At 45.8% G+C, this 15,781-nt stretch overlaps 1 long non-coding RNA gene across 1 annotated transcript; it reads left to right on the forward strand.

The window, feature by feature from the left end:
* Positions 1–14,431: 14,431 nt before the first annotated feature.
* Positions 14,432–15,265, forward strand: LOC135399009 (uncharacterized). The gene is made up of 3 exons (XR_010424171.1): positions 14,432–14,472; positions 14,584–14,679; positions 15,156–15,265. It is a non-coding gene; the product is annotated as an uncharacterized LOC135399009 (long non-coding RNA).
* Positions 15,266–15,781: the final 516 nt, after the last annotated feature.

Below are 15,781 nucleotides of genomic sequence, written 5' to 3' on the forward strand. Positions count from 1 at the left end.
CTTTGCTGGCATATGCTGCTCGCGAAGACAGGAAACTACCGGTCGACGTCCGGTATAGTGGTGGCGTGCTATTTCTGAGCGGTCTGCCTGCCGGTGTTGCGGCATACTGCTCGGAAGGATCGGGCGTCCTGGGCCTACATCATGGGGAACTGTGGGAAACCCAGGGAAAACATCCAGACAGCACAGCCGGCGCAAGGATTCGAACCCGGGTCACCTCCCCAGTGTCGGCGTAGAATACCGCCATAGCAGCTACTACGCCACGGGAGCTGCGTGGTGGTCGATGTCTGGGTAACCAAATTCGAGTAACGGTAATGAAGCGGGACGTTCGTAGCACAAATCCATAGTAGAGTACAGAGAGAGACACAAGAACGAACTGACACGGACAAGCACTCGCTTCCAACAATTTACTTCACAAACACACTTGCATTTATATACCCACAGAGAAGCTGCCACACCCGATTCTTTCCTTCCTTTTGCGTAACTGCGGTGGAACAGCGTAAGCGCCCATCGCAGTCACGAAAAAGGAAGTAGAAATGGCAAGAAAAGAACTGGGTGTGGCAGCTTCTCTCTGTGTGTACAACTGTGTTTGGGAAGTAAATTGTTGGAAGTGAATGCTTGTCCGTGTCAATTCGTTCGGATTCAAATTCGAGTAATTTTTACTATAATGAAGCAGTCTGTCCCGATCCTTGATACCAGTAAAATGCATTCCAGGAAATACCCGTAAACGATTTCGCTCGATACGTAACAGATTCCAGAATTCGCATGACATAACGCACACTTCAAGCGCGGCCTCAGGTGTTTTGGTCCCGGGCGATATTTAGATCATGAGCACGCATTCCACTGCGCGGCGTCATACCAAATGCACTCTCAATTGCTATATGCAGTACCTACAAAACATGTGTCATCCTTAAGTGATATCACTACAGTGATAGGAAATTTCAGGACGGAAATTCCATGTGGAACCTATGGGGCAAAACGGCACAAACTAGGAACGCCAAAGACGGCGGAGAGCATCAGTTGACCGAGTGGATGTCAATGACGCGTATAAATTAGTTGCGCCGGCTCGGTTTGGGTATTTGCCCTCTGTTAAGTGAAGACTCCCGTCATTCACGGAGACCCACTCACAAGCTGCCTTTTGGTCGTCTCCTTCTCTCTCTTCAATTTTTCCATCAGTTCCACTTAACAGCTCACGTAAACACCACGAAGCGTTACGTGTGTGTGCAAAGTGTTACGACTGCGCACGTCCAATTTCAAATTAAACAAAAAGAATATTGGAGCGCACAATTTGCACAGCTTTTCATAGCTCTGTCTTCATCGTGATAAAGCAGCACAAAGACGCGGACAAAGAAGGAAGACAGGACGACTGCTAACTCTCAACTAGCGGTTTTTACTAAACAAAACATGTTTATATACAGGGGGGAGCCTGCTCCTAGTCACATGACACTATCGGGTTACACTGCAACGTGTTCCCGAGAACACGTTGCAGTTCGAGTCTGTAGCTAAGCGTATAGCTACACATTTGTGAGCGTATCGCGAGCGGTGCGTGGGCGTAAAGAGGGCGGAAATTCGTAGCAGACGACGCGGTTGTCTCCACCCTACACACAGGGAGCTACTATTCAAGCACCTGCACTGTCGTGTATACAAAAGGGAGTCTGGCCATTAATGGAACCTGTCTATAGCTGGAGCTCCACCCACTTTTTGAGCTCTCTGGCCGATCACGAGCCAAAATACAGTTCGCTATTGATCCCAGGCTATCCAAGCTATATTTTACCTGTATTCACTGGGTGCCACCATTTTCGGGAAACTGGATTGGATTGGATTGAATAGGATATTCCCTGGCGACCAACCAGCATAATGGATTTTGCGGCCACTTTTATCGACGCCATCTGGATGGAGAGGCGCATGTCGGGAAGACGCAGAACAGCAGGACGCAGTACCGGCAGAAATGCTTGCTAGCAGAACTGATTGGCCGGCAGAACCCCTTGTTGGAACAGACGGCCGGTATTAACGCATTTTAACTATGGAACATTACTAGAGTGAATCAAGAAGAGGCAAAGACGTGTATATGCATAAGAGTCTGCCAGACGATGCAAATTTTTGAGCATCCATATCGCTTTTTCTTTCTTCTTCTTCTTCTTTTTTTTTTTTTTTTTTTGCTATTTGCATGCGATAACTGTCTTTATTAGGCCTAACAAGGACAACGACGAAACATATTCTTTTCCCGTAAACATCGACACCGGAGCGTAATTTAAAGGTGATTTGCAAGATAATTGCAACAGAATATACGCCTACGGAGTAAAATCCATGGTGAAAAAAAAAAAAAAATTGGTATGAAATTCTCGCTTCGCAGTTCCAAGCTACGCTGCCATTTTCGCGAAAATTTTAATGTCATGATGGCCCGCATAGGAAACAGCAGCCAATGAAAGAGGCTCAATATGATTGCCAAGTCGAGCCTCTTTTTTAGGCTCCGCCTAATTACCAGACTACGGCACTGGGCACTGGAGCCTACATAAGCGACTCCGTCTTAGGGTGGTGTCAGCCTTTGACACACCACTTGCCGCCGCCCGCCATCTTGGTTACCATTCCCTAGACGGCGTGGTATAGCGAGCATACTCTCTTAGAAACGAACTTCACCGCATAGCACGATTCTAACCAGCCATCACCTCGAATGATATCGTTATCTGCCCTGATTTGTTAAAACGAGAGGCGTACACCTTTTTTGCGACACCTACGCTGTACATAATTGTGGCAAAAAAAGCCGTATATGCCTCTCGTTTTCAGCAAATCAGAGCAGATAACAATGTCATTCGAGATGATGGTTCGCTAGGAGCGTGCTATGCGGTGAATTTCATTTCTACAACACCCTTCGCGATTCTGTCAAAGCAGGGGAACAACATGGCGGCCGCCTGAAGTTAAAAACTGAGCTTCGCCGCATAGGACGCTCTGCGTCAACCATTGCCGCGAATAATAGGGTTGTCGGTTCTGATTCGAAGAGAGAGGGAGGCGTACGCCTTTTTGTAACAATTTGGATATATGATAATTGACACAAAAAGGCGTACGCCTCCCTCTCTCTTCGAATAAGAAGCGATAACCCTATAATTCGTGGCAATGGTTGGCGCAGAGCGTGCTATGCGGTGAAGTTCAGTTTTTAGAGTGTATACACTCTAAAAACTGAACTTCATCCATATAGCACGCTCTTAGCCAACCACCATCCCGAATGACATCGTCCTGCCCCCAGTTTGGTTAAAAACGGGAGGCGTACGGCTTTTTGAGACACTTACGCGGGTATGTTAATTGTCCCAAAAAGCTGTACGTCCCGCGCTTTCCACAAATCGGGAGTGATAGCGGTATCATTCTGTGCAATGGTGGACCTTCACCGTGCTATGTGGCGAAGTTCTGTTTTTAGAGCGCACCCGCTTTCTTTTCCGACTTAGAGAAATGTTACTCTCGACACGACGTCGCCAGATAGCCTGTCACCTCACATTATGTTCATACTGCAATACTCCATCACAGAACCTTCTTGGGGGAGTTGTAACATTATCTTTTTTCTTCTTCTTCTTTTTTTTTTTTTTTTTTTTTTTGTCTAACGCAACGGAGTGCAGTCATAACTTCATGGCTTCATCGATCGCAGCCCGATGGTGATGCAATCGGGAGGCACATAAGGTGAGGTCTCGTGGGGGCTAGAAGTGGGGAGAAGAAAGCCATTTCGAAGACCTTTCTCGGCCACTCCACCACGTTCGCCGGAGAAGTATTTGCATAGGAACTCTGACTAATCTTTCCTTCTTCATAATAAACATTCCCGCCTTAAATGCCCATTCTTCGCAACAAACACGCCCATTAACGTACTTTCTTCGAGCGATGCCTGCACTGTACTCTTCTCAAATGGGTAGTAAGATATTCTGGGTCTCGGAAGAACGTATCCCATCGCTTTTTCATTCTAACAATTGCAGAGAAATTGCTCATTCCTAACAAATGGCCACATTTGTCTCAGCTGAATCGCATTGATATTTTCTTTCTTTGCCAATGTAGACAGTTGCTGTATGTTGTAAATGTTGCGGTTAATGTGTGTTAATTACTGAGTCTTCTCAGATAACACTAGTATTTCTACTATGGGACGTCCACATTTGCAAGTGTTTATTTTCCGTACTGTTTCCGTATGTTCCGTAACTTTGGTAATCCAACCTTGCATACTAACTGTAATTTTATGTACCAATTGAATAAAGAAATGAAATGCAATGAATTACGCATGTAAACTTCTCTGGTCCGGTGTGATTTGCTCCCTGAAACCATGATATTATACTTGTGTCAAAGATGCGCCAATTTTTCGCAGAATGTTATGCATGTTACGTATGGGAATGAACATCTAAGCTGGCATTATTCCACAAATATGCCAAGCACCAAAAAGCTGCCTGCTGGTACACAAACGCAGGGAACAACTATATCGGATCTGATGTACTAAACACGAACACGAAAGAGAACAAAACGAAGAAGTAGAATGGAGATTAAAGATGATTCGAGCTCAAACCATCTTCCTCAAGACCACTAAAAACTCAATAAACAAGTCATCTCGCTGTAATAGTACCTGAGGAAGAACATTTCGATCGAAAGAGCACTTTAACCTATCCCCGTGTTATTTTACTTATTTTTTCCCAAATCCCCTATTACTGCACCAGCCTTCTTAATTTAGCGTCTTCGTATTCCACACATAAATACCGAGACAGCTTCGAGGTTTCTTTTCGCACAATGTAAAGACAAAGGGAAAAATTGTTAGTTCGAAACATGTGCCCTGTTCGCACGTCACTCAAAAACTGCCAACATTGGGATATCACTGAAGGGTACTGTAAGTTTCATCTAAAGGAATCCTCAACCCGTTCCTTTGGTAGTGGTGGTGACGCTCTCTTCGCTTGCCGTAGTTGGCGTACGTTAAGGTACCGCATATTGTATTTTTCTTTTCTTTTAATTTCACCATTGGAGCTTATCAAGGGTAAATACGGGAGAAATAAGGAAAATGAGTAGTGGAAGGATTTGAGGGATGTATAGAGAAGAGAAAAAAAGCTATTTACGTATGATGGAATGGCTATAGCTACTGTGTACAAGATATACAATGTACAATAATATCTACAAGGGATGTAGCCCATAGAACTCGATCCATTCAAAGTTCGCTCTGATGCCGTGACGACTATTTATCTTGCATGGCAAGACTTGACTATGGCAAGCCTTCACGGTGCGCAGAATCACCGTTATGTCTCAATGTAATGAGAAGGAGAAAACCTACTCCATAATTCAAGCGATCACGCATGGTCTGAAAAGAAAGGAGAAAGAAAATCCCATCTTTCACGAGGCATCATTAAGTGTCCGTTTGTTGGCGACCAAATCTTCTATGTCGGAATCGAAATTCGTAGAAATGTACCCTGGTTGATCGCTGAACTTGTATCGCAGCTCAAGTGCGCAGAAATATACTGGGTCGTTGTGTTGGAGACTGTAACTGTATTGATCGAGTAAGTGTATATTTATACTGCGCGAGTTAAACAGAAGAGTTCTAACGGTCGCGGTACTGCTGGAGGTATTAATCGTCTGAGGTTCATGTCTTCACGAAGACCCCATGAGAGAGAGGAGGAGAGAGGGGCTATGGTGAAACACGCCAGACTGCACTGTTAAAATGGAACTTCACCACATAGCACTGCTCCTAGCCAACCACCATTCCGGATGATATCATTCTGTGTCATGATTCGTTCGAAACAGGGGGAGGAGCCTATCTGGGACATGCATAATGTGTCCCAGATAGGCGCCTCCTCCCATTTTCAGCAAATAAGGACACAAAATGGTATCATTACGAATGAAGGTTGGCTAGGAGCGTGCTATGTGGTGAAGTTCTCTTTTAACAGTGTGGGCGCATTGAATCGGTAACGAAATGTGAAGGGAAGTGCCTCCTGCCCTCCGGGCTGTTGACTCACAATACCAATGAAACCTTAACACGTCATCCCTAACCCTTTAAATATCGTGCCAATGATGAGGACGGTGCCCAGAAGAAGCACAACCTCTCTTCGAAATATCGGCGGCCTGTGTTTAGTGTGCTCTGTGTGGGAGTGTAGGGTTATCGCTTCTGATTCAAAAAGAGGTGGGGGCGTACGCCTCTTAGTGGCAATTGGGATAGATGATAATACCGCAAAAAGGCGTACGCCCCCCTCTCTTCTCGGATCAGAAGCGATAACCCTATCATTCGTGGCAATGGTTGGCGCACAGCGTGCGGTGAAGCTCTGTTTTTAGAGTGTGAGGCACTTCCCCTTCACAAGGGCACATTGCAAGTGTGCCTGTGCAGTCGGGGTCCGGATTCGGAGCGAATTCCATCATCGACTCTTAAAAATGAGGGCGGGGGGGGGGGGTTAATGGCAGGATAGGCTCGCCGTTGCTGGCCACACAGAAGTGGGCGTCGTCACGACTATAGCCAAAAAAAAAAGAAGAAAAAGAACGCAAAGCAAAACAAAACACAAAGGAAGGACGGACGGACAGAGGATAGAGGAGGTTGGAGGATGGGGATGAAAATGAACTTCACCGCATAGCACGCTCCTAGCCAACCATCATCCCGAGTGACATCGTTCTTTCCCTGATTTGCTGAAAACAGGGAAGGGGTGGGGAGAGATGTACTCGACCAGAAGTAAACACAGTGATGTTTCATCACAGTCGGCCCGTGGGAATTCGTCGAAGTGCTAAACCAGATCGGATCATCACTGGCTACTCTAAAAGCAAAACTTCACCGCATAGCACGCTGTGCGCCAAGCATTTCCACACTCTTAAAAATGAGTTTTATCACATAGCACGCTCTTAGCCAACCATCATCCCGAATGACAACGTTCTCGCCGCTGATTTGTTGAAAACGGGAAGCGGAGCCTGTTTTATAGTGTTATGCACGTGCATAATAAGTACAAAATAGGCTCCGCTTCCCGTTTTTAACAAATCAGGGGCGAGAACGTTGTCATTAAGGGATGATGGTTGGCTAGGAGCGTGCTATGTGGTGAAAATCATTCTTAAGAGTGCACGAATTATAGGATTAATGCTTCTGATTCAAAGTGGGAGGGGGTGTACGCCTTTTTTGTGGCATTATCATATATCAAAATTCCCAGTAAACGGCGTACGCCCCCATCTTTCTTCGAATCAGAAGCGATAACATATTATTCGTGGCAGTAGTTCGTGCTATGCGGTGAAATTTTTTTAAAGGTGTAGGAATAGCCTAGCGATTTACCAGTTCAACGCGCATTGTGCACGCTGACATCGGCCAGCCAGTTGTTTCCGTTTCCCGTTTTTTTACGCCACGCCGTTTCGTTTCTTGTGTATTTAATTCACTCGGGCGTGCGCTTCCAGCGGCGAAAATCTGAGTAGGCTACCTGCAACAACGCCTTTACTGACGTCAAGGGTGCGCTACTGCTGCTGTGCGGGTAAACAGTAATGAGAGAAAACCCGCGAAAAGCTCTCGTCTCTCAAGGGTACGGGTGTAAGATCGTTGGGGCCCGCCGTCCTGCTATTTATCTCCTCAAGTCTACCGCACTTTCTTAATGGCGCCCCAAGGAACAGAACCCAGGGAATCTCACCATTCGCATTAATAGACCTGCTCCCTGGGAACCTAACGCTCGTCTCTTTCTTCCGCGACACAATGGACAGTATTTTCTCATTGTTACCTTTCCTTATCAGATTGTGTTGCTGGGTGCAGGTGTGATATGATATGGCAGCGACAGAATAGATGGTGGACATCGATTACTCGAATGCTTCTTGGACGATGAAAAGAACTTCCGTGCACACTCTATTCATAGATATTTTTAGTATTGCGTTTTCGGCTTCTTGTGTGCGCTGCACGCGACCGAGCATGCGGTCTGCAGTGTGCACTCTTAAAAATGAACTTCACTGCATAGCACACTCCTAGCCAACCATCATCTCGAATGATATCGTTATCTGTCCTGATTTGTTGAAAACGGGAGGCGTACGCCTTTTTTGTGAGACTTATGCTGTTCTTAATTGTCACAAAAAAGGCGTGCGCCTCCCGTTTTCAACAAATCAGGGCAGATAACGATATCATTTGAGATGATGTTTGGCTAGGAGCCTGCTATGCGGTGAAGTTCATTTCTAAGAGTGTAGGTATCGCTCCCGCTAGTGATATACCGGGTGTCTCAGTTAAATCCCCGGGCTAAATAATTCGCGAAACGGTGCACCAATCGAATAACTTTCTTTTTTAAAAGTATCTGTCCAATACCGCCTACAAGATGCGCACCGCGTGAATGAGCGGGAGGCGCTCATTATTTAAATAAAAGTTCAAATGAGTTTCGTGGAAAAAGCTAACTTCTAAAGCAGGGCGCCGTCGGCATTAAAATGGGTGCTACCCCTTTTGGGACCTTCAGTAGATACCTTTTAGAGAAAAATCTGCAACCGAAGCGGGTCATTTGTTGCAGTAATTAATTGGTTTCGGTTTACATATTTTTGTCGCGGCTGGTCGCGGTGAAACGCAAAAGGACGCTCTTTCACTCCCATGTCCACCAATGATTTACATCCTTACACCAATGAATTACATCTTTTTGCAACGATGGTTGCATTCGTTGAACCAAAAGGTGCCACACCTGAGTAAAAACAAACATCGAGAACTTGAAATATATCTGCAATCCTGCATAATTTATGCGTAAATATTTCGCAAATACTTTCCACTCCATGCGAAGAAACGTGTCGCGCAATTTCGAAAGCTTGCTCTATCCATTCCAAGCCTATTTCGATTTGGCAGGGAGGAATGTTGGAACCAACCGAACCGAAGAAGCAGTGGCGTTCCTTAGCGCTACAAGGCACACGAAGTTGCCCTCACATCGTCATTTATTACCCACAGGTGCGAAGGCGCACCCCATTCCTGGAGGGCAAACTGTGCATTCCGGTAGGAACACCTCCAAAGGATTCAGCAGGGTACAAAGGGAAGAATATTGACTCATGAAAAGAGGATGCGTTTGGGAAACCAAAGCACGTCCTGCCCCACATTACTCAGAAAATATTCTGAGATCCCCATAAACATACCCCGAAAGTATTAGAGCTCCTTGTACGTTCAGAACCCTCAGAGCTCCTAGGCTTTCTTTCGTCGCGTCGTTTCATTTGCACTGTTAATATAAAATAATATTAACAGGTAGGCGCACGCCTTTTTTGTGACACTTATGCTGTTCATAATTGTCACAAAAAAGGCGTACGCCTCCCGTTTTCAACAAATCAGGGCAGACGACGATATCATTCGAGATGATAGTTAGCTAGGACCGTGCTATGCGGTGAAGTTCATTTTTAAGAGTGTAGTGTAAGGAAACTGCACTCCCGCAGGGGTCAGTTCAACGGTATAGTGCAGAGTAATGGCGGCAATGGCAGCAGACGATACAAGGCAAATAATAGTTAATGTAAATTCTTGAACGTATCCCGAGAGAGCCGGAAGAGACGTTTGATTTCAAAATCAAAATAACGATTCATTACAGTTCCGGTGTACATTGGTACACGGTTCCTGTCACTTCGGAGAAGATTCAACGCTATCACGGTTACCAGGTCGTCGAATTCTTCGTCCTCGCTATCAGAATCCACAAGTTCCATGGCTGTTTGCACAACTGTTGAACAGTTCATTGTGTTCGAAATTAAAAAGCAGCAAGGCACATGTGATTGAAATGTCACACGTGTTCTTACAATCCCTAGTGGTGTTAAGACTCGCGGAGAGCAGAAGGCCTGCACTAGCGCTGCACTTCGATATTCGTTTCGCGGCGGCACTAGTGTTGCACCGTTGAACTGGGGCTGGCCTAGTGCTGCGCTAGTTCAGAACTGGTCCTGCACCGCCCAGAACTGGTTCAGGGAGTGCAGGCCTAATCGAACGTACCTATAATAAGGCAATGAATGAACATAGGCAATAAGTCCCACACTCATACCAGTCACTCATACACTCTATCAATTTCTCAACACTTGTTAACAAGGCATATGCCGATAACCTTACTTTAAAAGGACGAAGCCAAGTTGAACAATAGTCACTGTGCGTCAATGGACGATTTTACATGCAGCAGCGCTGCGAGTGACCGGGGCAAGGTATTGTGGGATATTTGAGGGAGAGAGCCGGCCCATTCGTTCAGCCGACAGTTTCAGTCGCTGACGCTCGTTTACTACGTGCTTTACTTCTTTGGCGGCTGTAGTGGTGATGGTGGTCACGGCGAATCCTTTCACCATCACCACCACCACCACTACAGCCGCCAAAGAAGAAGAACGACAGTGGTCGACCGTGCTGCGTGCCGAAATGTACAAACAACAGGTTGGGTAACATTTTAAGTTTTGCAACTTCACATGTGCACTCTCACATGGAGAAGCAGGCGACGCTGCTTCGCCCTTCAAGATACCCACAGTGTCTTGCGCGGCTCACGTGAGGGCGCGCGCTACTTCGTGAAATCATCTATAGAGAGTAACATTGTTTTGACTTCAGCTAGGTACAGAAGTTATGTTTAATGAATCCGTAGAGATGGTGTTAAAGGTACAAGGGACGTAGATGACCTTTTCCATAGTTAGTGTCAATACGTGGTAATATGTATGCTTCAACGTGTCTTGATGGCCAGGGAAAATAATAATACCCTTGTACTTTTGTTTTGTGTTCGTTTAATAATAACACTTGCCTGACAAAGTTCCTCGGGCATTGACGCGCATATCGGCATGGAAACGCGCGAAATTCCGCTGATGATGATGATGATTTGAGTTTTAATGGCGCATCAACAACAGAGGTCATGATGCGCCAAGACGCGAAGAAGCAGTTAGTCCTAAGCATCGTTCGATCAACCCTCGGTTGCGTCAAGTGGCGAAGATGAGGAAGACAGCGGCAACGTCACCCGCGTGGAGGAATCACCCGTGGACCTTACAGACTGTTCATGCTCTCGTTTACTCTTGAGTGTGTTGGCGATATTAACTTCTCGTTTCGTTTCTCTGTCCTTTTTTCACGTAGATCTTTTTTTTTCTTCATCTTTTACGTTGCAGACACATGTAAGGTTTTGGCACTACGGAGCATAGCGTATCTGAGAGCACACAACCAGGGTCTGTTTGCATAAAAGTTGAGTATACAAGTCGCAGGCTCAATCTCAATGGCCTTCGCAGTGCATTGAGCACGCGCTCGCTGCTCGTGCGGGAAGCGCTGCCGAATCTGCTGAGATTGCGTGAGACTCGAACTCAACTTTTATGCAAACGGGCCCAAACACGCAGCCTGAGGAACCTTGGACGGCTAAAGGCTGGTTCCACTGCCACGTTCGCGCTTACGGGCTACGGATTGCACTTACGTAGTACCCATCTCGTTGCCGGCTATGTTCCTCCATCGTTCACATTACTACGTTTCGGCGCTCCGTTCCTCCAATGAGGAGCCGCCTCCTAGAGCGCCATCCTTCCGAAGAAAAGTGAAATAGAGCCACAGAGTAGCATAGCGTCCAGCAACCCGGTGCCGGCTGCTTTGGAAGACAATCAGACATTATTTGCCGATGTTCTTAACTGTTAACTGTTAATGTTCTTAACTTTAAGCCATCGTCGACAGTGCAACGTACAACTCGCTACTTCGGACAGATTCATTGAGTGAAGATATCACCTGACAGACCTACTGATATGCTAATTGCCATCCATGAGTTTTCTTTTTTCGTGGCATCCCTGTAGTCGCTTCTTTTGCTATTGTATAGCCAGGGAAACTTCTCAACTTGGAGAATAAGAGCTTCTAAGACAGCAAATGTTTGCGCCATCTTTGCAAGGAGACGGGCGAGACAAAACGCATGCGCGGCATCCGAACTTTTCTGCCATCCTATTGGCCAGTGCGCTTACGGTTACGGAGCTTGCGGGAGAAAAGGTGAAGTTGCCTCAACTCCTTGCGGAAACGATCTTGCGGGCGCCGTCTCTTCGTCGTCATGGCAACCCCCACCGTAAGCGCCCGTATCCCGTATCCGCAAGCGTAAACGTGACAGTGTGAACCAGCCTTCTGCTCCAGAGGCTACGTAACGGCCGTCAACATCGTGGCTCCACAGGGGTTCTTCCGCTGTTTCAGAACTGTCTACTAGAGCCGCAACTTGCAGTCAAAGTCACCAACTCATTAACCCAATTAAAATCACGAGAATCACCAAAGTAAATTCTATGCTCCAAAACATCACGGACCTTTCGAAAGAAGAGAGCCTTCCCTCTCCTTTTTCTTCTTTTGCCCGTCGTGTAGCGTCGTTCATGGACTCCTTGTACGAGAAAATGAGAAAATACGAGCGCATGGAGGGTTCCTTCAAGCTCTTTCCATGCAATAGCATAACACAGCTGTCTACGGTTCTTCTAACAATTGCACTCACAACTGGTAGGTAAAGTGAAAAACTGCGTTTCCAAAGTCGCTCAACAAATTGCACATGCTCATTTTACAGTGAACCAACCATTTCAGAAAGCAGAAAAAATGAAAAGCTCTACTACTATTGTTTTTGTTTGTTTTTTCAATCATATCGGGTCCCTCTCCGACGTGTCCATTACGTAGCAAACATAGTCTAAGCATCAAAAAGGAGAGAGGAGCTCCTCAGGTGAGTTGGCTGCATGCGTTTCGTAGCCCAACTTCATCCGAGTTTTCGTAAGAAATTTTACGCGTGGGACACCGTAATTAAGGTTTCCATCTGAAAACGGAATTGTCATCCATTCTTCGAACGCCAACAACGAAATCCGACATCCCGATTCACGTTCTCTCTTTGCGCACGACCGAGCAAGGAGCATTCCACGCGGAAAACGTCACTAATTTTGCGCTGTGGAACACAAGGAACGGCCAACCGACTTCGAAGAGCCCAGTGTTCCGGCATAGCCCTGAACCAAGCCCCGGGCTCGCAGGGAGGCCCAGGGAAGAAGCAATCAATATGAGGAGGCCCGCTACCCTCCCATCACCCACCTCCCACCGCGTCATAGCTAGATCGAATTCTCCCTAATCGATTCGAGCTCAAAATCAATCGCTCCCTCCGCTTCTGTATTCTCCACTCCCTTTGGAATACCAAGGCAGGCTATACAATGGGGAGAGTCTTAAGACACTTAAGTCGATTACGTTTGCAAGGGTATGCGTGAGCGCCCCATCTTGTGGTTCTCGAAGACGTTCACTTAAGACGAGCAGTGTTTTAAGTAAAAGGAAGGAAAAGTGAGCGAGCAGCATGAATTGTCGTACGTTTAACTGGGATAAATTGTACCTACCAAAGAATAGATAATTTATTATGAATGAAAGGAACTCTGAAAGAAAGCCCTGGAGCCTGTGCCCGTGGATTAGAATAACAATGAGGTACGACGATTATAAATCTTCTGCAGCTATAGAATATATTCGTAGAATAGAAGACAGCGAAATAAGAAATAAAAGAATGTTCGCACGTGGCATATTATTGACCGAACCAACTAAGGATGCGAATGAAGATCAGATCTAAATGTTTCTCTTCTTCCTTCAGTTTCAAAAGGAACGAAATCGCACGAAAATTTCGTGCAACGAGTGAAATTGTTCTCACGTGCCACACCTTTAACAACAGTTTGCCTACAACTTATAACCACATAAAAAAAAAACGACGCGCAGCCCTTCCAGCGCCGTGTGTCGGAGACTTACGGCGCCCGTTAAAGACACCCCAGGTGATCGAAATTATCCGCAGTCCTATACACTCTAAAAACAGAACTGACTATAGTACGAGACATGGTTTGAATCTCTGCACCAGTTTTTGCCCAGTTTTTGCCCAGTTCTTACCCAGACGTCTTCTGGTTGACGTCGGACCCAGGAAGCGCTAGTTATCCAATCGACCTGGCACCGGTAAAGGCGCTCCGTTTCAGGACGATACGCATCACATAGTGCATTTGCGAAACGAGTGGAAGCTCCAAACTGGGCAAAGTAATTTCGCTAAGTAAAGAAGTGCAACACGTGGGGCATCGCAGAACGTCCAAATAAATGTATTGCTCGCCTTATGAGCCCATTAAATACATTTTTTGTACGTACACGCCCCATGGAACGCAGTACAATGTTTCCAAAAAAGGAAACGCGAAGCACCCTTAGACTGCTAGTGAATTTGGAATTGCTATTGTTGAGCAGACACGAGGGAAGACTCGTAATTAGCAGCTTAATTGGAATATTACGTGGATTCATTATATTTTCGTTGTAGGAAAATTTATTACACCATGCAAAACCAGTGGACATAGCTGGGCTACAGTTGTTATGAGTTGTTATGCTCTTATGATTACTACGACCACTACTATGGCTACTATTTATGGAATACAGATATGCAGAAACCGCTATGTAGGGGAGACCGTGGAGAGTTGTCACACGGGTCAGTTGATCAAGTCACACTCGCCACTTAAAGAAAACGAAGCAGAGCAGCTAAGCCAATATCCCGCTGTTTGTTAGCGGCACGAGCAGCCACTAACTGAAGAAACCTTCATCGTCATGGAAGGTACGGCAAGGTGCACACAGCACGAGACTTGTTTCTGTCACGAGTAAGTAAAATTTTCCGTTCTTGTAATTTTCAAATCTTGCACGACACATACTAAAGTGCTAAAGAATACACGCATTCGTAATGTTTACTCAACTTTCGGAAATCTTTTCAGGGATTTTCAGCGGAATACGCTCCACAGTTAAGTCAACTGCTGAGGTAAAGTCATTGCGGGTGTCAGTTGTCACTCAGTTGTCCCATACGAGGCGGGGTAAGTTGTTACGTGCTTCAAATGGTAGAGCAACTGGCAGCTCAAACTATATCCGCGAGAATGTGCTTCAGTAGCTTTTTTAGTACATCTTAGAGATCGTGTAGTACTTCAGTGCCGCTTTTTACATTTACAATGCAGGTCTACCATCCAGCAGGGATGGGCATAAATACACTTTTCGGGTATATAAATACAAAATACTAGATGTTTTCATGTATTTAAATACTGCCTATAACTACTTTATGATAAAAGTAATTAAGTACAAAATATATAAAAAATAAAATTAATAAAATAAAATAAAAATAAATAAAAAATATAAATACATTAAGACAGTATTTAAATACTGTAACTACTTCAGTAAATACTTTGAGCCGTCCAGGCACATTATTCTTTGAAATTAGTGTACAAATGGAGCCACCTGTGGATGCATGTCTGCTGCACACAACGCTCACATGTTTCTTTATTTTTCCGTGATGCAGTGTGATGATTTCAGCATCTTGCGTGGACCGACTTTCCATTGAAGGAAAACGTCTCCTTGAGTCTCAGGAGCAGCGAGAGGGGTGCTAGACAGGACGGACACGGGACAAGAACCGACGATGACTCAAGACCAGCTAATGAACTCGTTATCGCTTCTTCCACTTTCTCGACGTTGAATAAAGTGTTCGTTTGTTCATTTGGTGGTTTTGAGTCGTTGTCGGTTCTTGTCCCATGTCTGTCCTGTCCAGTCCCCCCCGCCCCCCACCCCCACCCCCGCTGCTCCTCGCACTCAAGGAGATGTTTCCGTTCAATCGTATACACCAGCTTGCTTGCCTCCTCTACTTATGACTTTCCATCTTCAGCGACGACAGTGAAAAACTCCCCGTCAAAAACTGTCTGGTGCGCTGCAGCCATTGTCCTGAGTTCCCAGTGAATGACTGAGTAGAATTGCCGCTAAAGGTGCATTTTAAGGGTTCCCTTTAGACACCAGGCTTTGTCAAGTGGTGCAAGAGGGTCACGAATCACATTTTTCCCAAATTGGTGTTCCCATTTCTCTCCCCGTTTCCAAGACTGAAGCAACGGGGGTGGTGATGCCTAGTGATGCCTTTATTCGCACATCGTGCTGTTT

The sequence above is a fragment of the Ornithodoros turicata genome, chromosome 1 (assembly GCF_037126465.1).
Source record: "Ornithodoros turicata isolate Travis chromosome 1, ASM3712646v1, whole genome shotgun sequence".
In the NCBI taxonomy this organism is placed as follows: domain Eukaryota; kingdom Metazoa; phylum Arthropoda; class Arachnida; order Ixodida; family Argasidae; genus Ornithodoros; species Ornithodoros turicata.